The sequence below is a fragment of the Acipenser ruthenus genome, chromosome 25, assembly GCF_902713425.1.
Source record: "Acipenser ruthenus chromosome 25, fAciRut3.2 maternal haplotype, whole genome shotgun sequence".
In the NCBI taxonomy this organism is placed as follows: Eukaryota; Metazoa; Chordata; class Actinopteri; order Acipenseriformes; family Acipenseridae; genus Acipenser; species Acipenser ruthenus.
In genome coordinates, this window is record NC_081213.1 from 20902467 (window position 1) to 20924338 (window position 21872).

At 36.8% G+C, this 21872-nt stretch overlaps 1 protein-coding gene across 1 annotated transcript in view; it reads right to left on the reverse strand.

The window, feature by feature from the left end:
• The window catches only part of LOC131701493 (contactin-4-like), a 150859-nt gene extending 146486 nt beyond the window's left edge, over positions 1-4373 (reverse strand). The window contains exon 1 of the mRNA XM_058999599.1: positions 4260-4373. The gene's annotated coding sequence lies outside the window, so the exon portion shown is untranslated. The remainder of the gene's footprint in view (positions 1-4259) is intronic.
• Positions 4374-21872: the final 17499 nt, after the last annotated feature.

Here is a 21872-nt window from a genome sequence, read left to right on the forward strand (position 1 = left end):
TGAAAGCTGCAACCTCTAGCCAATCAGAATGACATGTGACTAAGAAAGGGGACTGTTTAGCAGAGAGACAAAATGGAGGATTGAGTGAACGTTGTTAAAATGTGTGCTACTGAACAAATTACAAGTTTGGTTTCTTTTTAACCCCTTAACCGCCTTTTCCGAAACTTGGTTAAAGTGTTTTGTACAACTAAACTGGAGCACGTATTGTTGTTGTTTTTGTATACTTCGCTTTTAAGAAAAAGTTGCTGCGAGTAAAAAGTCAGAGCATAATTTCTAAACATAAGCACATTCAGTTTTGCAAAAGGTTGAATCATAACATGAACGTGCCGACAACAAGAAGGTGTGCCCCGGGTAGTATCTATGAAGCCTAAAGTAATTCTCCACAGATTAAGCGACTGTCCTGCTATTGCTATAGACACATAGCATATCAATTGGATAACCCAAACCAATAAACTACAACAGTAACAAAAATATTGCTGTTAATTTACTCTATTCTCATTTGGTTTTACTGTTGACCTGTTAAGTAAGATGGAACCCCAAAGCATAATGAGCAGTTCCTTTGTAATTGGCAGTTAATGTGCCAGCTCACACTACAAGGAACCTGGATAAGAAGCAGTAATGATATTCTGCATTTATGCCTCTTGGAAATAAACTGTCTAATTCAGAAATGCACTGTGTGTAAGTGACTGTTATTTGTGTTAGCTGATGACCTATAGAAACGAAGGACTAAGCTTTCTCTTTGTGCCAATCTTATAACAGCTCCGGGCCAGTCAACCATGCTACGTCATTCTGTGACAATGCAAGTCACATAAGAGAAACATAGAACAAAAACTGTACAGCTTCACAAATGTAGAACGTTAGGACTTTTTAGGGGTATTCTAAGGAAGTGTTCTTGGGATGTTTAAGTTGTAAAGTACCCACCTGAACAAACGGCAAATATTTTATTATCTTTCATTCATATTAGTTTTTCTCGTTCATTTCATTCAGCTGTAATGTTTTACATATCAAGATGGTGCAGTTTCTGTAATAACTTATTGTCCTCCACTGGTGAAACATATCCCTGGCGACCAGGGATCTAGTGGTGGTGGGTGTATGTCTGTAGGTTTTGCATAAATCTACCACTTGTCCAATTTCGATTAAACATCTTTAGAATGTAAAACTAGCACAATCAATTGTACTGTTTTTATATCTAGGTATATATTAATTTTGACAGTGTAGTGTATAACACCTGTAGTAGACTAGTGGTTTGATACTAATTGTATTCCACAATGTAGCAAACACTTTTTGTAGAAATTTTGTAAAGCACTTCATTTTTTGATGTACAAATTTATTATTTACTCTTCTTGAAATGAAATGGTACATCAAGACAAGCTGTTAAGAAGATCAAGGTTGACTTTTTTAAAATTATGAAAGCCAAATATATATTTTTTAAAAAGCAGCAGGAAATAAAGAAATATTCTGGCACTATGAGGAAAACAAGTTGTTAAAGTTAACACAAATACAATAAAAAAATGTTTAAGCAATTATTCCTTACATTAATATTGTTTGTGCATACTGCAGCAGCAATTTTGCACTGGGGCAAAAGCTTAAATAAATCTGCCCTTTTGGCATGTTGAATTTAGGCGTAATCTTGTTAACCTGATCCTAAAAATAAGGCAGAGATGTTTAAAATGGCTTTGAACTAAGGCACTGCTCAAGCATCCAAAACCTTTTTCAATTTTGTCTGGAGCAGCTTATCACATACAGTGCGAGTTGCAAATTATATACTATGACACCTGTCAAAGACAGTTTTAGGGATTTATTTTGCTGTCTTTTTGAAATGCAAATCTGTTCAGTTGAATATTTCCATCGTCAGGAGTTTTTCAAATGAAGTACAGATGGATTCATTTTGGTTTGGTGGAAAATAAAACTGCATTTTTTTTCAGTTTCCTGCTCTAAGACTACAGTACATAGCAACTCATACCAGAACCCACATCGGCTAAGGCAGGAATATACCAAGATCATCCAAAACTGAACCCCCCTTGATATTATCTCATTAAGAGAAAAAATCTATTACATGTTCCTATGTGATTCTTTGCACCAATTGCCTGGTTGCATATACCTCTAATATATATACAGGGACAGTAAAGCAGTCTAAAGCAAATATGACCTCAATCTAGAAAAAAAAATATTTTTCTTTCCCTAATATATAATTTATAAATTGTATCCCAGATGAGTTTAGGAGGAGTCAGACGGTAACAAAACAAGAAAGCATTATGCTAGCTGTTTACTAAGAGGCTTCATTAAAAAGTCATCAGGATCATGAAGAACAACCTTGTGAACCTACATAATTGGTCTTCAGGGAAATACAATACTAAGGAAATAGAAGCAGAAATTTCCTATCATAATTCGAAAGCTTTTAAAATTGATGGGCCCACTGAGCATCATGACTTTCCATAACTGTAATATGAAATGTAAGAAGTTCTTACTACTGATGATAAGCAATAGTCATTCCACATTTTCTGTTGTTACTTTATTAAACATTAAGCATGAACATTACTTGCGCTTGATAAAGATTCAGTTGCATCTTTGGTCTTGATATAAATTAAGCACATTCCCCAAAGAAATTCAAATGGATTGTTTCTCTCTGGCTTGCCTGGATTTGTTAAGACTGTATGGCTTCCAAGGTCTAAGCTTCAGTTTTAGCCATGCTTTATTATCAATACAAACCTCTCAATAAACCAACTGGCGTCTGAGTTAATGCGTTTCCTGAATCTCTAATGTGAAAGTGCAGACTGCAATCCTGCAGGGTAGTTATTGCTCTGATTCAATTTACGAGGAAATCCTTGGCACTGAAGCGGAGCTGTTATTGTTTAATTGTGTTTTTAAAATGATTAATCCTGTAAGTGACAAAATGGCTGTGTGTAAACACGTTTCCTGAAAAGTGCTTTTGTTCTGACAACTAAACCTAAATATTTGTTTTCTCTTGGATATTCCAATATGTTTTCTGAAAACAGTGCTTATACTACTTTTAAAATAATAATTTATTTCCAAAACAATTATTTTTTTTTATTTAGATCATGTCTCCATGCACTTGTTTCTTGCTAGTTCAGTATTTTTTTTTTACAGAAATAATATGAAGCAACACACAAACAATACTGGTTTAATATGTTTACCGTATGCTTTATCCAGTCATTACTAACTTATGAAAAAGTTCATATTCACAAATCAATAACTTCTGTTTTAAAACTTAAAAAAAAAGAAGAGAAAAGAAAATACCGATTTTTTTCCCCACTAGTTTATTCTTAAACTTGCCAAGGACCCACATTTCACTGGTATGAGTACATAAACGAATTTGTCAAGAGTCCTGAGCTTCACTTGTTGTTGGCTGATTAGATTACAGACAACCAGATGTGCCTTGTCCTCTAAGACCTCTCAATGTGTTTTAAATTCAGTGTCTTGAACCACTGAGGCAAACTGCAGATCAATGTGCCAACCCTGTAAAATGACTTTTGTTGGATTAAAATATGAAATCTCTTGAGCCCCCAGCTGTGGCCTGTGTACGCGTGAAACTGTGGAAATTAGGTGTCAGCCCTAAGTGCAGATACCACTTACATATCTTTAACACAGAAACCAGAGTTGGCATGGAATACATTGTTATTCCCATTGCCACAAAAATACAAAATTAAATGTAGAGATAACGAAAGCTTCTGAATGTTTCCGTCCGTACCATAGATATAAACTCATCTTCAGTTCAATGTGTTTTCAATTAGTTTTCATGTCCTTGAACTTGAAAATAAATGACTTCCTATCAATATGAAGTTCAGTTTTGTCAAGGGGAATGGTACATATTCCCACATGCTTCCAAGTGCTGTGCATAACAAAACTTTACAGCTAACTGTAGATATATTGCAATTATCTAAAGTTCTAATAATTATAGTTAGAAGTTCTGACCAAAAGCTAAGTTAAGAGTATTGTTATCTTACTTTACAAAAAAAATATAAATAGCATATTTTCTATCATCCTCCTATGTATCCTATGAATAATTCTACTATTGTTAATTATAACAAGTAGGTACATGAATATGTTAATGCTTTTTTTCACATTTGAAACTTCTACATGTCTTTATACAGGTATCTGTAATATTTCAAAACAAATCCACATGTCATAAATGATTAAAGCCCAAGAACACCAGAAGCAAAGGTTGAACCTTGCCTAGGTTTTAATTAATCTGTATTAGATTTCACTTACTACAGAAAGCAATGACTTTATGAACTTACCATAAAAAGCAGCTCTATTTCTTTCAAGTAGCAGTTACCTCCTTATGAACAACATTCAAGATAACCTAATTTCCTCTCCTACACACTGTGTGACAACTACTGGAGACTTCCTTATGATGTGCTCCTGTTTCAGACAGTTTTAATGGTCTAATATCATATTCCCTTTCTGACATGCCACTAAGTGCTAAATGGTAAGCATTACACTACTGCTGCTTCTAAGATTATGAGTGATAAGGTAAAGCTTTTATTTTCATGCTGGGTTCTAGTAGCTGATGCCATCCCATTCTGCAAATAAATAATGCAGAGACCCAAATTACAGTACTGGGAAGATAAAGCCTGTCTTACTGGTGTTATAGTATATTGATTTCTATATACTCTATATACTGAAGGAAAGGCTGTCCGGTGGAAACCGAAAAGTTTAACTTGGGGAAAAAAAAAAGAATCAGTCAAAGAGAGCTTTAAAATATTTATTCAAGGCCGTTAGTTGAAGTGTTGAGTTTCAAATTGTACATTACGATCTTAAATACAAGTGTTCCTGAACTTTTGGTTTCACAAACCACTTTGTAATGAAAGTGAGAATATTTAGTCATGGTTGTAGCATCCAAACCAGTAGGGTGGTGTATTGTACGGCTGTCAGAGAAGACCTAGATCAGTCCGCTGGAGGTACAGGTACATTCGAGCTGTGAGAATTTGGCTTGGTCTCATGCTAAACTGAATGCCCCATATTGTTCTGTGTTATTGAGATTGTTTCAGGTTATTTATTATAAAAGCACACATGAGTTGAGTTAGGATTAGTTGTTGCAGGAAGCTGGCTCTGTGGCGGCCATCTAGGATTGAGAGTTAGGGCAGGAGAGCAGGGAGACTGATGGATGGACGGGCCAGCTGAATAGAGCTGCATGTGGTGTGGACTGTCCTTGCCAGTAGAGAAAGTGAATAAGAATTTGGACTTCTTTGTGGTTCCAATGTTTTGTTGTGTTTATAGCTTTAAAAAAAAAAGATACTGAAGTTAGATGCTCATTCACAATTTATATTTTATCAAAAACTCTTTAGAGGTCTTGACTTGTTACAGGAATACCAGGTGCCAGTTACAATACCATATGTTGTATACTATTTGTAGGGATTTTATCAAGGTAAGTGATCAACATTGTTTCTGAAACAGAACGTTGCTGCGAATCCTAAAGTTTTGAACAACTCCAGAATTGTTTGTTTCTGCTACCAAATAAAAATCCAAGAAACTTAAAAGAAGCTCTGTCCAAATATTTGTTATTTATTAAGTTTCTTTTAGTTTTTCTATATAAATACAAAATCTACATTGCTTTATTTATATCACATGGGTATTCATATGTTATTTGTGAAGTATACTGTACCCTGAAGTTCAAGTTTGCAGGAAACAACATAAAATACACAGACAAATTAAGAATTAGTAACTGGGGGCTAGAGCAACACAATTATTCAAATACATTAACTGAAAGTGGGGTTTGCACCATTTGCATCCTCTGCTGCCTTACAATGTGCACATCTACATGACCTTGAAAGAACACCTCACAGAAAATTAGGTAAAAAAAACATTTTACATACGTGGGGTAAAATATCACGTGTATTCTGAATTAAATCAAATGGGCATTTAGATACTCTTCAGCAGATCAAGACAAAAAAATATTTTGTAGAACATGATTTAAGGGACAGATTTGTAAATACAATGGGCAATGGAATACATAGAAAAGCGAATAGTGTATTGATAGTGTATTGACACAATACTTGCCAGCTGGGCTTTGTGATAAGATTACCCGACACATATTTTGTGATTGGAGACCCTCCATATAAGCCTAGGGGTAGCTGTAGGCACAGAAGGGGATGCTGATGTTATCATGAGCACTGTTGCTTAACTGGAATACTGGGAATGAATGACCTGAGGGTAGTGATATACCTTCAAGAAAGTGATGTGGTAATTGGGGTGTCTCTCCTTCCAAACTATGCTTTAAAAGAACCATATAGTGTACTGTTTTCATCTTTTTATCATCTAGGTACTTTTGAGCTTGTTACTCAGTAATCTCTTGTCCCAGATGCTGTACTGTGCTAGTGTTTTTTTCTGGTCTATTTTACACTTACTGGTAAAAACATTTGGACCACTTATGGCACTCTTGCTCCAGTGCAAACATTATAATATAATGTTTGCACTGGCCATTTTTGGCCATTTTTTCTTTTCTAATACATTTATTGTAATATTAACCTATTATTTTCTTCCAGCCACAAGCTTACTTTGTTATACAACCTAAACACTTTCTTAAAATGTTGTTGTCTTTGTCTGTATGGATTTGGCTTGACCTGTTGGAGCCAAAATGTTGAACACAAATGGACCAGATTCTGATTTTAAAACATAGTACTGTCTTTTTACCTCTGAAGTGAATGCATTTCAATATCTTTTTGGAATTCTCTTAACCTTACACACACTGCATATTTGTTGAGCTGTCAATCATTTAAATTTAATTAAAGCCTACGGAACTTCAGGTGTTCTGGCTTTCAAACAATGTTATTTTCAATGATTGTATATTAAGACTGACTCCTCCACTGCTGTTATTTAGCTCACGATTTGACAGCAACTAAAAATAAAGCATAAGTTGAGCTAATAGTTTGCCTACTCACTGCTAGCACCTGTTAAATTAAATTCCACCACATGCTGGAAAAAGAGTCTCTTCCATGACAATCAATCTTGCTATTCTTAGAATATAAGCTAATTCCTACCGAGCCCACCTATACCCTGTATACTTTCTTTCCTGAAATAAATTGCTAGAATTACTTGAACAACAGACACAATGCAGCTGGTCATAAATCTAATTTAGGTAATTTTTCCAACACAGTGCTCCATGTTACTTAATGGCAGTGGAATTTTAGTTTGTGAAAAGCTAATACTGTTTATAAATTTTAATTCCTCTCTGAATCATATGTAGAGTTATGAGGCAACAATGTTACATCAATGTTAGACTATGATATTCTACAATAACTTCTTCTGCCATAGTAACCTTGATTTTTAAAGTGAGAACATAATGCAATTGACAACAATAGATCAAGCCGGCATGGAAACAGCCAGAGGTCTACCCACTGTTTCACTATCATGACGCACTGATCCATGACACTGTTTGGTAAAAGGTTCAAGGTTAAAAGTATCTAAATAAATACAGGAATGAAAAACCTATAGAGTACTGGCCTAGTATACATGCTGATGTCCTTATACTAGGCTGTATACAATCAAGAGACGAACATGTTCTTTAAACGTAATTGACATTAATCATATTGGCATTTGATTTCTTTGATATTCTTTTCATATCAGGTATTAATTATTACACAGAACATATCTGATGTATTTGCTGGTACGGCAGCTTTGTTGGATAAACTGAATAAGTGTGTACTTGCCAGTAGAACTTGCTGGCAAACGAAATTGTGATTCATAAAGAACTTATCATAGATTCACAGTATGTTTTAAATGATTATATTTTTGCTTGAAAAGACAGCTGCATATTTCAGATTTACAGTATATCCGTGCCATTGTCAAAAAGAAAAATAACTGGAGAGGAACTTGTATATAAAAACTCTGATGAATGCTTACAGTTTTAGTGACTGAAGCTATTTATTTCCAAATAAAAATTCTTATTCAGCTTGCGTCTGCACCCATGGTGACTAGTTTATCTGTGATGGACAGTTATGCAGTAAGTACACATGAAGCAGCTCTCTACTTGTGATTCAAAGACTCCTTCTTACACTTTGTAATGGTGGTAATAATTTAAACAGTGCCATATTTTAGTATTGCTACACTAAAATGAGTAAACCTGCTCTTTGTACTTCTCATTCCACTGTATTTTGTATTGTATTTTCATTAGGCTGGAGCAATGGCTGCGTGGGGGGAGCGCACTCAAGGATGTGAGTCGTGGTGCATCTTCACCAGCCCCTAGAGGGAGACATTTTTGCAGGGGTAAAGGGGTGGAGGTGGAGGCAGCAACCAACACAGACAGCATAGTAAATAGGGGCTCAAATAGGGCCTCTATGCCAAAGGCTAAAGGAAAAAGGGTTATAAATCACACGTGGTTGAAAAGGTGGCAGTGTTTAAATCATTAAAATAGACTACATTGTGTACAAATGCAGAGAACTCTTGCCATACTGTTAAAAATAAAGATTGTGAGGACCACACCACACCACACCACGCACACACGCACGCACGCACGCACACACTCTTTCTCTTTCTGGTCACTAGGGTTCCTGTTGAGAAATTGTAATCTTGTTTTTTTTTTCTGCAAGTTTCCTGTTAGACTACATTAAAACAAACTAAATTATTTATGTCATTTTAAAATGCCTATACAATGATGTTAAATTGCATATTTCTGTGTAGAAGAGCATTCTAAAACAGTCCTCCACAATTTAATATGTAATGGCACTAACAATAAAAAAATGATAATATGGTGCTATGTGATTTATGACACTATTCCAGTGATACCTTTCAATATACAATAATGCCATACACCCGTCAATAACCGCAGTGTATCTGATCTTAAATGGCTTAAAACTACAAAATAAAATACTAGTATTTAAACTAAATGATGGACTAACTATTTAGGCTTTATGGAAAAAAAGAACTTCTAACCATTGTCAAGCATGACTAATAGTTCAGAGATTCCTGCTGGGTTTCTCATAGAGATTTTTGCATAACAGTGGATAATATAAATCACATGATTTGAAGAAGAGTAGTGAATCAGAGAGCTTGTGATGTAGTGTAATAATCTAAAAGGTTGCTAGGCTGCATTTGACACTGTCATAACGTGGCAACTTTCTGGTAAATAATCCTGTATGTTTAGCAGTTAAGTGCTTTTATTTTACAGTGCCATTAAAAAAATTAAAAAAAAAGTATATATGTTATATATTGTTATAAGACCTTTTAACACCATCATTTGTATATGACAGGCTTAAAAATAATACCCAAAGTGAACTAAATCAGTGACCCATCATTGAAATATTTGTATTTACTCTTCAGTAGATGCTCAGTGGCATGTGACCCAGGCATTTTGACAGAATATAAATTGCTTTGACCAGCTAAATACCATTGTTATCTACTAAATGCTGTTCTAAAAAAAAAATTTCAATAGGTAAAATACAGCATGGACTGAAAATCATTAGCGCACTTCTCTCTGTTTAGGAATTGAAACCCCATTTGTCACAGAGCCCTGTAACTTGACAGGTGGAGACAAGCAAATCGGAAACTAGTCCTCCTCAAGGTAAATGATGATCATAGTAAGCCGTTAACGCACTTAAAGCAGTTGTCCTGGGTGGGTTTTCGAGAGCCATTTGTTATTATAATTTGCAGTAACCATTCTACAGTAATGTGAAGAATGATAGTATATAAAAGAAGTTGTATTTATTCTGTAGAGCATGATGTTGCTTATCCTCCTAGAACACTCTCCTTCACCTTATCCAGCAGGGAGAGACACACTAGCATCACAGTGTAGCCTGCATAGCTGGGAATCCTAGCTCTGAAAGCATCTATATTTCATCCATAATAAAAAAAAATTGTAATATAGATTAATATAGATTTATTCTTTGATAGAAGTTTAATGTCTATCAAACAAGGACAAAACTTGCGTCTTCCGTCTGATATACAGTATGTTACAGCATTTTAAGTTAACATATTTTAAGGTTTAATTATTTAAAAGCAGGTCACATTAAATGGCAGAATAGTCATTTTGTATTGTGCCTGTTTGTGTTATGACTGTAACATTATTGGCTGTAGCTGGTTCCCTGTGCTGCCTAGTGTCTTCACCTACAGTAGAAGTATTTGTATTGCGATCAGTATTGCCATGAGGTAACAAATAACATATTGTAGCAAAATAAATTGAAAAAGTTGAGAAACAGAATGTTCTAGGAGGGATGCTGGTGCTTCCCTTTAGAACTTTGGTGCTGGTGCTTCCATCAGACATTAGCTTACCATCAAGCATTTAGAGGAAACAGCTGCATAGAAAGGGTGCACAGGCCTTTCTTTTTACTTTCCGTACTTAAACCATCTGTTAAAGCAAACCAAATATTAATTTCTTGAGAACTAATAATGTATATTACAGACTGTTCAATTAATTGTGTGCATATGGCATTAACTACCTTCTGTGCAAGAATACCTGTCCATGAGCAGGAAACATTAGTTCATAAATATGCAGGTGGCATATAATGCTGTAGGGTTCATTTCTAAATGAGTTAATAATCATATGGGGATAATACATTACATGCCACATCCATTTTAAAATACCAAACTTGTAAATTTTGCATAATCTGACAAGAGGTTCATTCCACTTAAATAATTCTACCCAAAATGGAGAGTGAGGGTCTAATAATAAATCAATATTGTAATGCGTCCTATATAGGTAGGTTTAATCAGAACAGAAGCTCATAACTCAAAAGTAGGTCATGGTTTTAGTTTCTAGAAGTTATTGTTTTCAAAGTTTAATAATTACACCTATAGTATCTTCAAATCTGCATAACATGGAGATTACTATTGTTATTATATGTGCATTTTATGCATGTTTCATTTGTTTCATTTTAGGTTGGAATGAACTGGCTTTCAACTCTCCATATCATGCTTTTATATGGGACACAGGCAATTATCATAAACTAAAGTAATTCAAAATATATGTTCAGGGTTTCCATGTATGTAGAAGGAATACCACAGTATTTATAGGAGGCTGTGTGGTCCAGTGGTTAAAGAAAAGGGCTTATAACCAGGAGGTCCCCGGTTCAAATCCCAGCTCAGCCACTGACTCACTGTGTGACCCTGCGCAAGTCACTTCCTTGTGCTCTGTCTTTTGGGTGAGACATAATTGTAAGTGACTCTACAGCTGATGCATAGTTCACACACCCTAGACTTTGTAAGTAGCCTTGGATAAAGGCATCTGCTAAATAAACAAAATAATAATAATAATTTATAAGAAGTGTAGATAATGTTTAATAAGTAATGGGTAGAAGACCAGAGACTCCCAGCAGGATGCATTCTCTTTACAGTGAATGAATTAGTGCTTGGCCTTGTTTACTTAATATCTACTAATGCTTATGCATGAAGATTTTCTGGAATGTTGGAATTGCTTTATCAAGACTACATTTCCCATATAGTTCAAATTAAACACACATAATACAGATTGGCAGCTTTTAGATATTTTACATTTTTATAATTCTTATAAAACAACTCAAGGTTATTTGTTGGCAAACTTTAATTTGGTAACCCTTGTTAGCATGTATTGAAAATATATTGAGCATATCACTGGTCATGTATTGTGAATATTCAGATGTACACATTTGAATATTATAGTAGACTAAAGTAAGTGTTTTCCCATGAATCACCCTGTTTATTTTTCAATTGTAGGCTAAACCACCTTCAGGAAATCTATCTCCGACAATGGGCAACACATTTAATCCCTTTCAGATTCACTTTTTATCCCTTAGTTTGTCAGAAAATTTACATTGCCCGAGATTTAGCATGTAACATGCTCTGTTCAAATACATCACTGCCAAAAAAAACAATGCAATTCACTTTGCAAGGACATCTTTAACAGCATATTTGATGACACCAATTATATGTTACTCATTTAACATCATACAGATATAAATTAAGGTTGATTCCGCCTATACAATTTCTGTTACCTTCCATTAAATAAGGATGAAACAAAACGTGCGTTTTGTTTAACTGAAAGAGACTATTACCTCAAGTCTGAAAGGATTACAAGAGTGTTTTATTAGGTAAAGGATGATCATAATAACCATCACCTTTCTGTCCCCTAATCTTTGGACCTAGTCTGCAGGCAGCAACCTTGTTGAGAAGTAAAGCTGTGTGATTTGTCAATTAATCTGTTAGATTGTGGCAGACACCCAGAAACAGATTGGATTTGGATAATATGTTTTTCTCATATTATAGTTCATTGGAAAAACAAGTAGAATGGCCAGATCTTTCACAGTCCATACAATGAATATGTTATACTATAACTAGGCTTGCTACTTTGATATTAATCGGTAAAGCTTGTTAAATGTCGAATTCCCCAAAAATATGAGTTTGACTGAAATAAATTGATATATGATAAACGTTGGTAAAACCACTTGCTATTTTTTATTTTCTTACCAAAAATAACCATTTAGAAATCCTTTCTAGTTTGTGTAGTTTTTATACTTGCTGTCTGTCCCACCTCTGTTCCACTCTGAATGGCTGTGGGTCACTGTCAGTCATCTCAGTGGTCCGTTAGTACTGTAGTTTCACCCTGTTCTGACAGATCTCGTTGACTGAAGCAGTTCTAGAATGCTCTCATTTGCCAGGTACAGCGCCTATCATTCAAAGCGCCTACTTGACAATAAAGATGTATGTAAGCTTTTGCTTTAGGTATACGGTGACAGTTACTAGTTTGATTTGAAAATGGGGCGCAAGAGAAAAACACGTAATGAATATTGTGCACAATACGCTGGGGCCGACGGCTGAAGTCTCCGCGACAGGACGAAGCAGGCCCTTGTCTTCCAGTGACTCTGAATCCGGCTGTGCTGAAGCAGGACAGGGGGAGCTCAGACTCCGATTAATAATAAGTGCAAGTTAGTTCTGTTCAGCTATCTAATGTTTTGTTCTGTGCATTTTATTTTTACTCATAAATTTATGCTATAAAGAAATACACTTAAAATGTTGTGTTTACTATGGTTTATTTGAGACCATTTTTAATGTATAGCTCAGCTGTGACCAAACGTTATTTCAATTAGAATGTTGGTAACCATGGTTTTGTTGCATGTTGAATATGATAAAGGAGTTTCGCTAAATGAGACCTTTTTCAATGGCATAAAAAGTCTGTTTTCTTTTTAAAAAAAGCATATAGGTCGATTTCACCCATTCTTGAATTGAAAAATAAAGATCGAAAAAAAAACCTTGTAAATTCTTTCTAAAATAAACGTCGATATTAATCGTCGAAAATAATAATAATAAAAAAAATCAATAAAAATCAAATAGTAGCAAGCCTAACTACAACATAATAGAGAAAGGAAAGCCCACAACATTACTGTATATATCAGCCATTGTCAGAGTACCTGTGGGAGGGTGTGGGGAATTCACTGGACACAGGAGACAGAACGTTTCTTTGAAACCATTTTACTTATTACAGTAGAGAGCGCTCTTATGCTGTGTCCCCAAATACCGACAACAGTAAATGGGGTAGCATGCAGTGATTACCAACAATGGTATATTTTCTCACAGCCCTGATTGTACTCGCAGGTGCTGAAAATAATAGACAAAAACCAAAAGACGAAAGCAAAAAGCAAAATAAAACACAGTAACCAAACTACAAATAAAAGGTGTTGCTTCTTGCAGCGTCCCGTACGGCTCAGGTTTCAGAGACGCTTTGCTGGTTCCTCACTAACACTCATGGGGTTACCCAGACTTTCCCCAGCTAAACTAATAACATCCTACTAGGTGTGCGTAGTAACAAAGACACTGATTCAGTGCAGCGGCTGTCTTCTTCCACCGGGCTTGCTTGCCCCTCTCTCTTTCTCCAAACACTGACGTTTTGTTATGATTTGAAATCCAGGTTTCCAAACAGAGCTCCCACTGTTGTTTCTCCTAGAAAGGGCAAGACCGAGGGAACAGCAAAGCATCACTTTTATTGGTCGAGCGACCCCCCCAAGACCCGCCTCCTGACCACTCAGAGAGAGAGAGAGAGAGAGATTGCCATGCTTGGCAGGTGGATTTCAGGGGGCTCCCGATCCCCCCTGCAGGATCATGCATGCGTCAGATAGCCAGCACAGACCTCGCCCTGCCATAGTACCTAATGTAACATACCGATTTCCTAATGTGCTCCAATGATAAAGCAATGACTTATTTATTGTATTTAAATAAAATAAAATATATGCCATAATCACACTTTCTGTTATTATGCTTGTTTCACATTTTCCTTTGACTCAGGACATTTTCAACATGACTTAATAAAGGAAAGAGGAAAATCCAGTCCATAATAACACATGACATGTTCAACATGGTCATGCATTACTGGGGCATAACATTCTTTTTAGTAATACGACTGTATATATATTAAACACATCCGATTCTGTCTTTCATTGCCTGCTCTCTTTCATAAGCATAAATGTTCATAATCTGGGTAAATCTAAAAGGCTAGCATGAGACCTAGGTAAATGAGAAGCATACTTATTTGCGCTGTAGCTAATGTCTAATGTGTCTGTTCCTGACATCTCTTATGGACAATTCAAGGAGATAACAATCTTTAAAATGTTTGTTTTAACTTAAATAGTGTCAATATTGTCATTTTAGATGGAAGGACGTATGAAAACAATACATTTTAACCTAATTAACTACAGACTGTCACATCCACATACGGTATATAAGACATAACCTATACAACCCAACAGCAATTTACCATACGTTTAACAAATCTCAATGAAATAATCAATGTAGAAGAGAAATATTAATGTGAAGGGGGTTGAATACTTATGCAAGCAAGATATTTCAGTTTTTTATTTTTCTTAAAAATATTTCCCAACATAAAACCAATTTCACCTTACAATAATTGATTTTGAGTTTCAGTGTTTTAAAATAAAATATCAAACAGAACGAAATTTCAATGTACCATGTGTAATTCAGTAATATGAGAGAATTGGTCAGGGGTCTGAATACTTTTGCAAGGCACTGTGTGTGTATATATATATATATATATATATATATATATATATATATATATATAATACTTTCACTTTGTTTTTGCCTACAGTGACAGAGTGCTCAAAGGTTGTAGTTACAGCAGATGTCTTCAAAGTAAGGTTAAATCCAAACATGTATATACACCCTTAGTTAATGACAAGTATTTCTTTATTTTTTTTTCGTTACATTTCCGTTAGTAAATGGCAAAGCACTCATTATTCTACAAGAAAGCCTCATGGTATAATGTTGTTATAACTAAGGCTGTATTTTAAGCTTAAAAAGTAGTCATTACTTTGCAGATTATGGATTTTATAGAAACGGCCATAACATGTGAAAGTGTCTTGACTTAATAAGGTTAAAGGCAATGATTAAAGGAAATGTTTTTTCATTTTAATTCAAATGCCCTACCATCATAGCCCTATTTCAACAGAAATTGAGTTGAACCAGAGTGTGGCCGAGCATTATAGGAAAAGTGAGATTGCCCCATTCTGAGGCAGCATCTATAAATGATGCAGTCCTTGTCAAGTTCAGTTAAGATCCAGATCTTCTCACAAATATGAGGCAGAAAATAAATGAAGCACATCAGATTTAATTTAAGTCAACAGGAGCCTAATATGAACATGGTTCTCCATGTAATTGTGTTCAGTAAACTGCTAAGGACAAGTGGAGTAAAATGCAACGCGTTGCATTTTGTAGGCAGTTATTGGAGGAGAAATTACACCAGAGAGTCTCAACCCAATCATGCAAGGACCTTAGCAAGCTAAAGTGGATTTAATTTGTACATGATGTCAGTCTGTTATAGCCTTTACTACCTTAAAAATGAATATAGCTTTACAATTATTTACAGATCACAACAATTTATGTAATGAGGCCAGTATAAATAGGGGTGTGCATCAGTAATTTCATCCCTCCCAAAACAATGAATTTGTTAGCTATCTTCCACAGTACAGTTTCAAGGAGAAGAAATTATTGGTACACAACCCTCATGGCCATTTCTTTACTGGCCTCAAGAAATTCCATCTTGTTCAGGCTTGCTCAAAAACATCCCAAATGGTAAAATATACTAGTAAACATGTCAAATATCCATGAGTCCAGTTACAGTAATAAATGGTTGCCTATCATGGGATGATAAACATATACAAATTAAATATCATGCAGGTTATTAAGTATTCTTTTAAAGATTATAATACCATAGCTACAGCTGTTTGACTGGGTTAACCTTGGGTTCTCTTTTAGAACCGTTTCCATGGAAGTGAAATTACACCTTTCAGTTCTCTAAGGTTTTTAAATTGGCATTACATGGAAAAACATAATGTGTACCTAATAACAGCCCAACTGCAAAACCGATGGTATATATATATATATATATATATATATATATATATATATATATTGTAACGGCCCGGCACTCATTCGGGTTCGTTGCCCCTTTAAAATTACGACCCACGACACAAGAAATGGAGTTTTCAGCGCTGACGCGCAAATTTTTAATAAACACACAAAAATAAAACAAACAGAAATAAACACCTAGCTCCTCTTGGAGCGCTTACTACACAAGTTTTTCCCTTACTACCTTGCAGGACGGCTAAGCTGTTTACCTGCTAACACAAACGCAAATAAACTGCACACAGCACTTACTCTTCGGACTGCTCGGAAACAGAGCACGTCTTCTGTCTCCTTCTACTCAGCAGCCCCGTACAGATAGGCTGCACGTCTTAAATACCCCGCGCCTGGCTTTAATTTACAATATAGCTCAGTTGCGGGTGATAATTAAACAATAAACAATTAAACAAAATAATAAAACAATTAAACAAAATGTGCATTCCGCACATGATTCTCTCGCAGGGAGGTTTTAACCCCCTCCCTGCTGTTTCTCATAACCCGCTACTTCACACATCCCCCCCCTTGTCTTTACAAGACACAGGCCACGAGACGGCCACCTCCTCCCTTAAAACCTAACCACCCAACCTCAAGTCCATCAATGTCCTTTTCCGCCCTTTTCCACGGGCGGACTTGAGGGTGGATCGGTCCACATCCCGGCCCCGCCAGGTAAGGACCGCGCACCGGCGACAAGGGGACCCAACGGTTCGACAGGGACGACCGGAGCGTAGGCCGTGGTACTGGAGGATGCAGCAGTGGACAGAGATCTTCCCCTGGGAACCGGCGCAGCGATGTCCGATCACCCAGGGGAAGCGAAGCAGCGAACAGGGGGAGCGACAGCGACGTCTGGCAGCAGCCCAGCGACGTCTGGGTGCTCGGGGAGAGCGGAGCAGGGAACCAGGGGCAGAGCTGTGGCCAGTGTTGCAGACTCCTGGGCTCTAGGCCCAGCACAGGGAGGTCCAGGAAGACCGGCCGGGTGTCCTGGAGCAAAGGGTGAGGGACTGGACGCAGCGGTGCCGGACTGGACCGTAGGGGTGGTGGTCGGGGCTGTGGTGGAGTTATGCTTTTCACCTCCCCCCTGGGCTCCGGAAGCGGCGGTTCCTCCCCTCTGTGCTCCGGAAGCGGCGGCTCCTCCCCTCTGTGCTCCGGAAGCGGCGGCTCCTCCCTTCTGGGCTCCGGAAGAGGCGGCTTCTCTCCTCTGGGCTCTGGAAGCGGCGATAGCAGCTCCTCCCTCTCTGGCTCGGGAGACTGTGGAGCTGCGCTAGCCTGCTCCCATTTCTGGAGCAACAGCTCCAACTCGGTTGGCTCCCGCTCCTGTCTGTTCGGCGGTGCCAATCCCATCTCGCTCATCTGTCTCTCCCATGTCGCTGTCTGCTCTATCTGCGCAGCAGTATTGCGGTTGATTCTCGCAATCAACTCCTCAATACTCTCCATTTCTTTTCGGGTCGTAGGGGCGCCCACACACTCTGACACCATATGTAACGGCCCGGCACTCATTCGGGTTCGTTGCCCCTTTAAAATTACGACCCAGCACACAGGAAATGGAGTTTTCAGCGCTGACGCGCTAATTTTTAATAAACACACAAAAATAAAACAAACAGAAATAAACACCTAGCTCCTCTTGGAGCGCTTACTACACAAGTTTTTCCCTTACTACCTTGCAGGACGGCTAAGCCTTTTACCTGCTAACACAAACGCAAATAAACTGCACACAGCACTTACTCTTCGGACTGCTCGGAAACAGAGCACGTCTTCTGTCTCCTTCTACTCAGCAGCCCCGTACAGATAGGCTGCACGTCTTAAATACCCAGCGCCTGGCTTTAATTTACAATATAGCTCAGTTGCGGGTGATAATTAAACAATAAACAATTAAACAAAATAATAAAACAATTAAACAAAATGTGCATTCCGCACATGATTCTCTCGCAGGGAGGTTTTAACCCCCTCCCTGCTGTTTCTCATAACCCGCTACTTCACAATATATATATATAATTGATAAATTGAAACCGCACTATTTTAATAATTATCAACAACAACAATAACAACCACGTCTCGGCTGCCATTTTTTTCAGATAGCATGGTAGAAATAGCTAGGTAGACTGATGCTATTACTTAAGTTTGAAAGTCTTAAGTATGTGAATCTAGATATTGCACAATGTCAAGCTGTATTGTAGATTTGACTGCACTTATTGACACTTTGTTTAGAAGCTGTCACCTCTCAGGAGAGATAAAATACAAATTAAGATTTTCTCATTATACATCTTCATAATTTTAACCCACGTATGAGACACAAATAAGAAAACAGTCCAAATATTTCTCATGGACAGCCGTCAAATTAGTTTAGACATTGCTTCAGTCATTCTTACCTCAAAATACTACTGATGCAAACAATGAGCTTAGGCTTACATATAGTTTGTTCTTGAGTTAAATTGAACTCAAAATAAATTAAATAAAGTAATTGGATACATCTAACACTTTGCGTGGTCATTAACGGTTTCAACAAAGCTTCAATTAAGAATGACCAACAAAAGTTAATATCAGTTCAATAGCAGGTGTCTAATTCAAACAGCTATGTTCCTGGTAAGATACCTGTTAAAGTATGCAGTGCTGTTTCATTGGTACGCTCTGAGATTTTAATTAGAGTTGTGTGTATCGTGTGCTTCCTGTACATGCTCTTAATAATGGAAGTACTGTATATGTAGATGATTGGAAAATCTGAAATGAGATTCCTTGAAATATAGTGACAGCAATGTGCTAGGGAATTTCGAAACTGTCCACATAGCCAAACGAGAATAAGGAAGGGAGTCTTTAAGCATGCAATGCAACGCACAAATGTCCCCATTTACCCTGTTTAACATGCTCCCAGATCTAGAGCAGTAATGCAACTGAAAGCAAGATTGCACTATTCAAATGCTCCATGAGTAATTAATCTGACTGCCAGACAAAGAATTGTGTGTAATTGATTTGCTGTTACGAAAGCAATATGCAAATGAATTGGAGAAACAAAAACAAAAAATCAATTTCCACCAGGTTTTCTCAGCTTAGGCACAACAGTGATAACATCACCTACATGTTTCTTGCTCCATTTTTCACAACACAGTCACTCATTTTAAAAACATGCATAGCAAAAAGGACAAGAATGAATAACTTATGACCATTTACTGTATCCCCATGGAATAAACAAATCCACCCTACCTCATTTTTCATTTTCTATTTCTCTCATTCGTCTTGTTTTTATCTATTTCTTCTTGAAGAAGGCACGAGCAGAAACATGTGTCTACTTGAGAAATGTTTTGTTTGTTACTATACTTGCATGTATTTAATAATAAGTACATCATCTAATTGACTTGTCTTGCTTGTTGTTTCTAAACTGGACATTTAGGAGTATCATGTAGTCCAGATTAAAGCTTTTTTAAATACATTTCTAGAATATATTAATGGCAGATTAATTGCCTAAGAAAATAATAAATATATTTAAACAACAACATATACAATTCCACAAAACACATTTATTTCTGGCAAAGTACAAGAAAATCATTTTAGCTACAAATACAAATTAGAGTAACAGCCACTCCAAGCAGTTTCGGTGGTTTCACAAGGAATTTGCAGTGCTTTGGCTTTGGGCTACTGTATATATGTGGTAGTTTACAGTTTGAGATAAGACAGGGTTACTGACGCAAAACTTTTCATATTTTACATCTCTATTTCAACAACAAGCACTTGATACCTTTCAGGCTTGAATTAGACATGCGTTTTTTGCTGAAAAATGCAAAAAAAAATTGAAAAGCTTGTTAGAGCTCCACAGGGATTCTTGGCTGTTCAAATTCAAGACTAATTTGCTTGAGCCCTAATGAATGGCATCATTAAACTCTTAATTTAAATATTTCCTGAACCATCTTGATTAGATTATTAAGGTCTCACTTAAAAAAAAAAGATTATTGTCCATTAAAGTAGGTTATTGGGAGCTTTGTAAGGCATCGTAAGCAATCATATTTGAGCAAATGTTGTTTTGTATATTTACACGGCTCAATTCTTTGAGCCTTCTCACTGCAATCCGTACTGTTTTAAAATTCTGTCCACCTATTCCACATTTTTAATGTGCAGAAAATTGCTTTGAAATGTAGAAACCACAGATATGTTTTTTTTTTTAAAACTTTTTTTCTCTCAGTTTCCCTTTATAGACATGCTTATCTATACAGTAGGCAAGTCCTTATCTTTGCCAGACCCTCAGGATTTTACTTTGGTTTTGTCAGAAAGACCTCCTAGAATATTTTATCCTTCAGGGTACACATGGATTTGTATGCGCTTGGATTCAATTTATTTCTTCTATGTTACTGGGCACCGTATTTTAAATGGAAGTATTAGCTTATAGTGGAATGAAAAAGGGAATCATGTATGGGTTTAAGATAAAGTATATATATATATATATATATATATATATATATATATATATATATATATATATATATATATATAAAAACCTCCCCTTATATTCTAGCAATGTCGTTGCATTTTGATTGGAATTGCAGTAGAACAGCTAATGGACACATGTGGATGAAGCAGCAGTGGACAGCACTGATGGTATTTTGGCCAGGAACCACAGGATTAGGTCCTTAAAAATTCCGGTGCTGAGAAATGTTGATAACACTTTTACATCATGAATCTAAAATATGAATTCTAAACAAAGTGCAAAAAAAATAAAATAATTAAATAGTGGGTATCTGCTGCACTTAAATACATTAGGAACCGCTGACTGCCTATTTTATTAAGATTCTGTTGATGACATTCTGGCTGCCTGCCTAAAATACAGGAAGAGGATGTTTATAGCAGTGCTCAATACTTTACTAAGTGATTATTAAACTCTTCTTTTTTGATATAGATATGGGTGTTGACATAATTCAAATGCCATTTCCTTTCATTGAGCTGAATGATATTGCGGCCACGTTATAATAAATGTATATTGTAACAAAGGCGGACATTTATAAAACCGCCAAATTAATGCTGCCTTTGGTTTCTTTGTGATCAAAAAGACTCACAACAGGTCCCTGAGTGGCTCACTTGGTGGGAAGCGTAGCCGAGTGGTGCACAGGGTGAGTCATACAGCGCAGGCCCACGTCTTGGCTGTGTGAAGTAGGCCAGTCTTCGTTGGGGACTCCAAAGGGAGTGTCACATTTGCTAGGGAGCCAATGGGTTAGGGAGGTAAAAACCGGCAGGGACTGTTTCTCCTCTACAGCAAATCCTGCTGGCCAGGCGCCCAGCGAGCTCAGAGCAGAGACCTGCAGGGCTGGCCTTTGTCCTCCAGAGGTCGGTTGCTCACTGACAGCCACTCTCGAATTCCTGGGTGAAAAAGGAAGCTGGCTTGGTTGTGGGATTGCAGGACGCCCACTGAATCTTCGGGTTTCCTGAGCCATGTGGGGAATTGCTGCAGTGAGGAGAAAAGCGATTGGGCATTACAAATTGCGAGAAAATCAGGGGGAATGAAGCGTTTATGTACAATACAATATGGATAATTATATAATACAATGTGGATACTG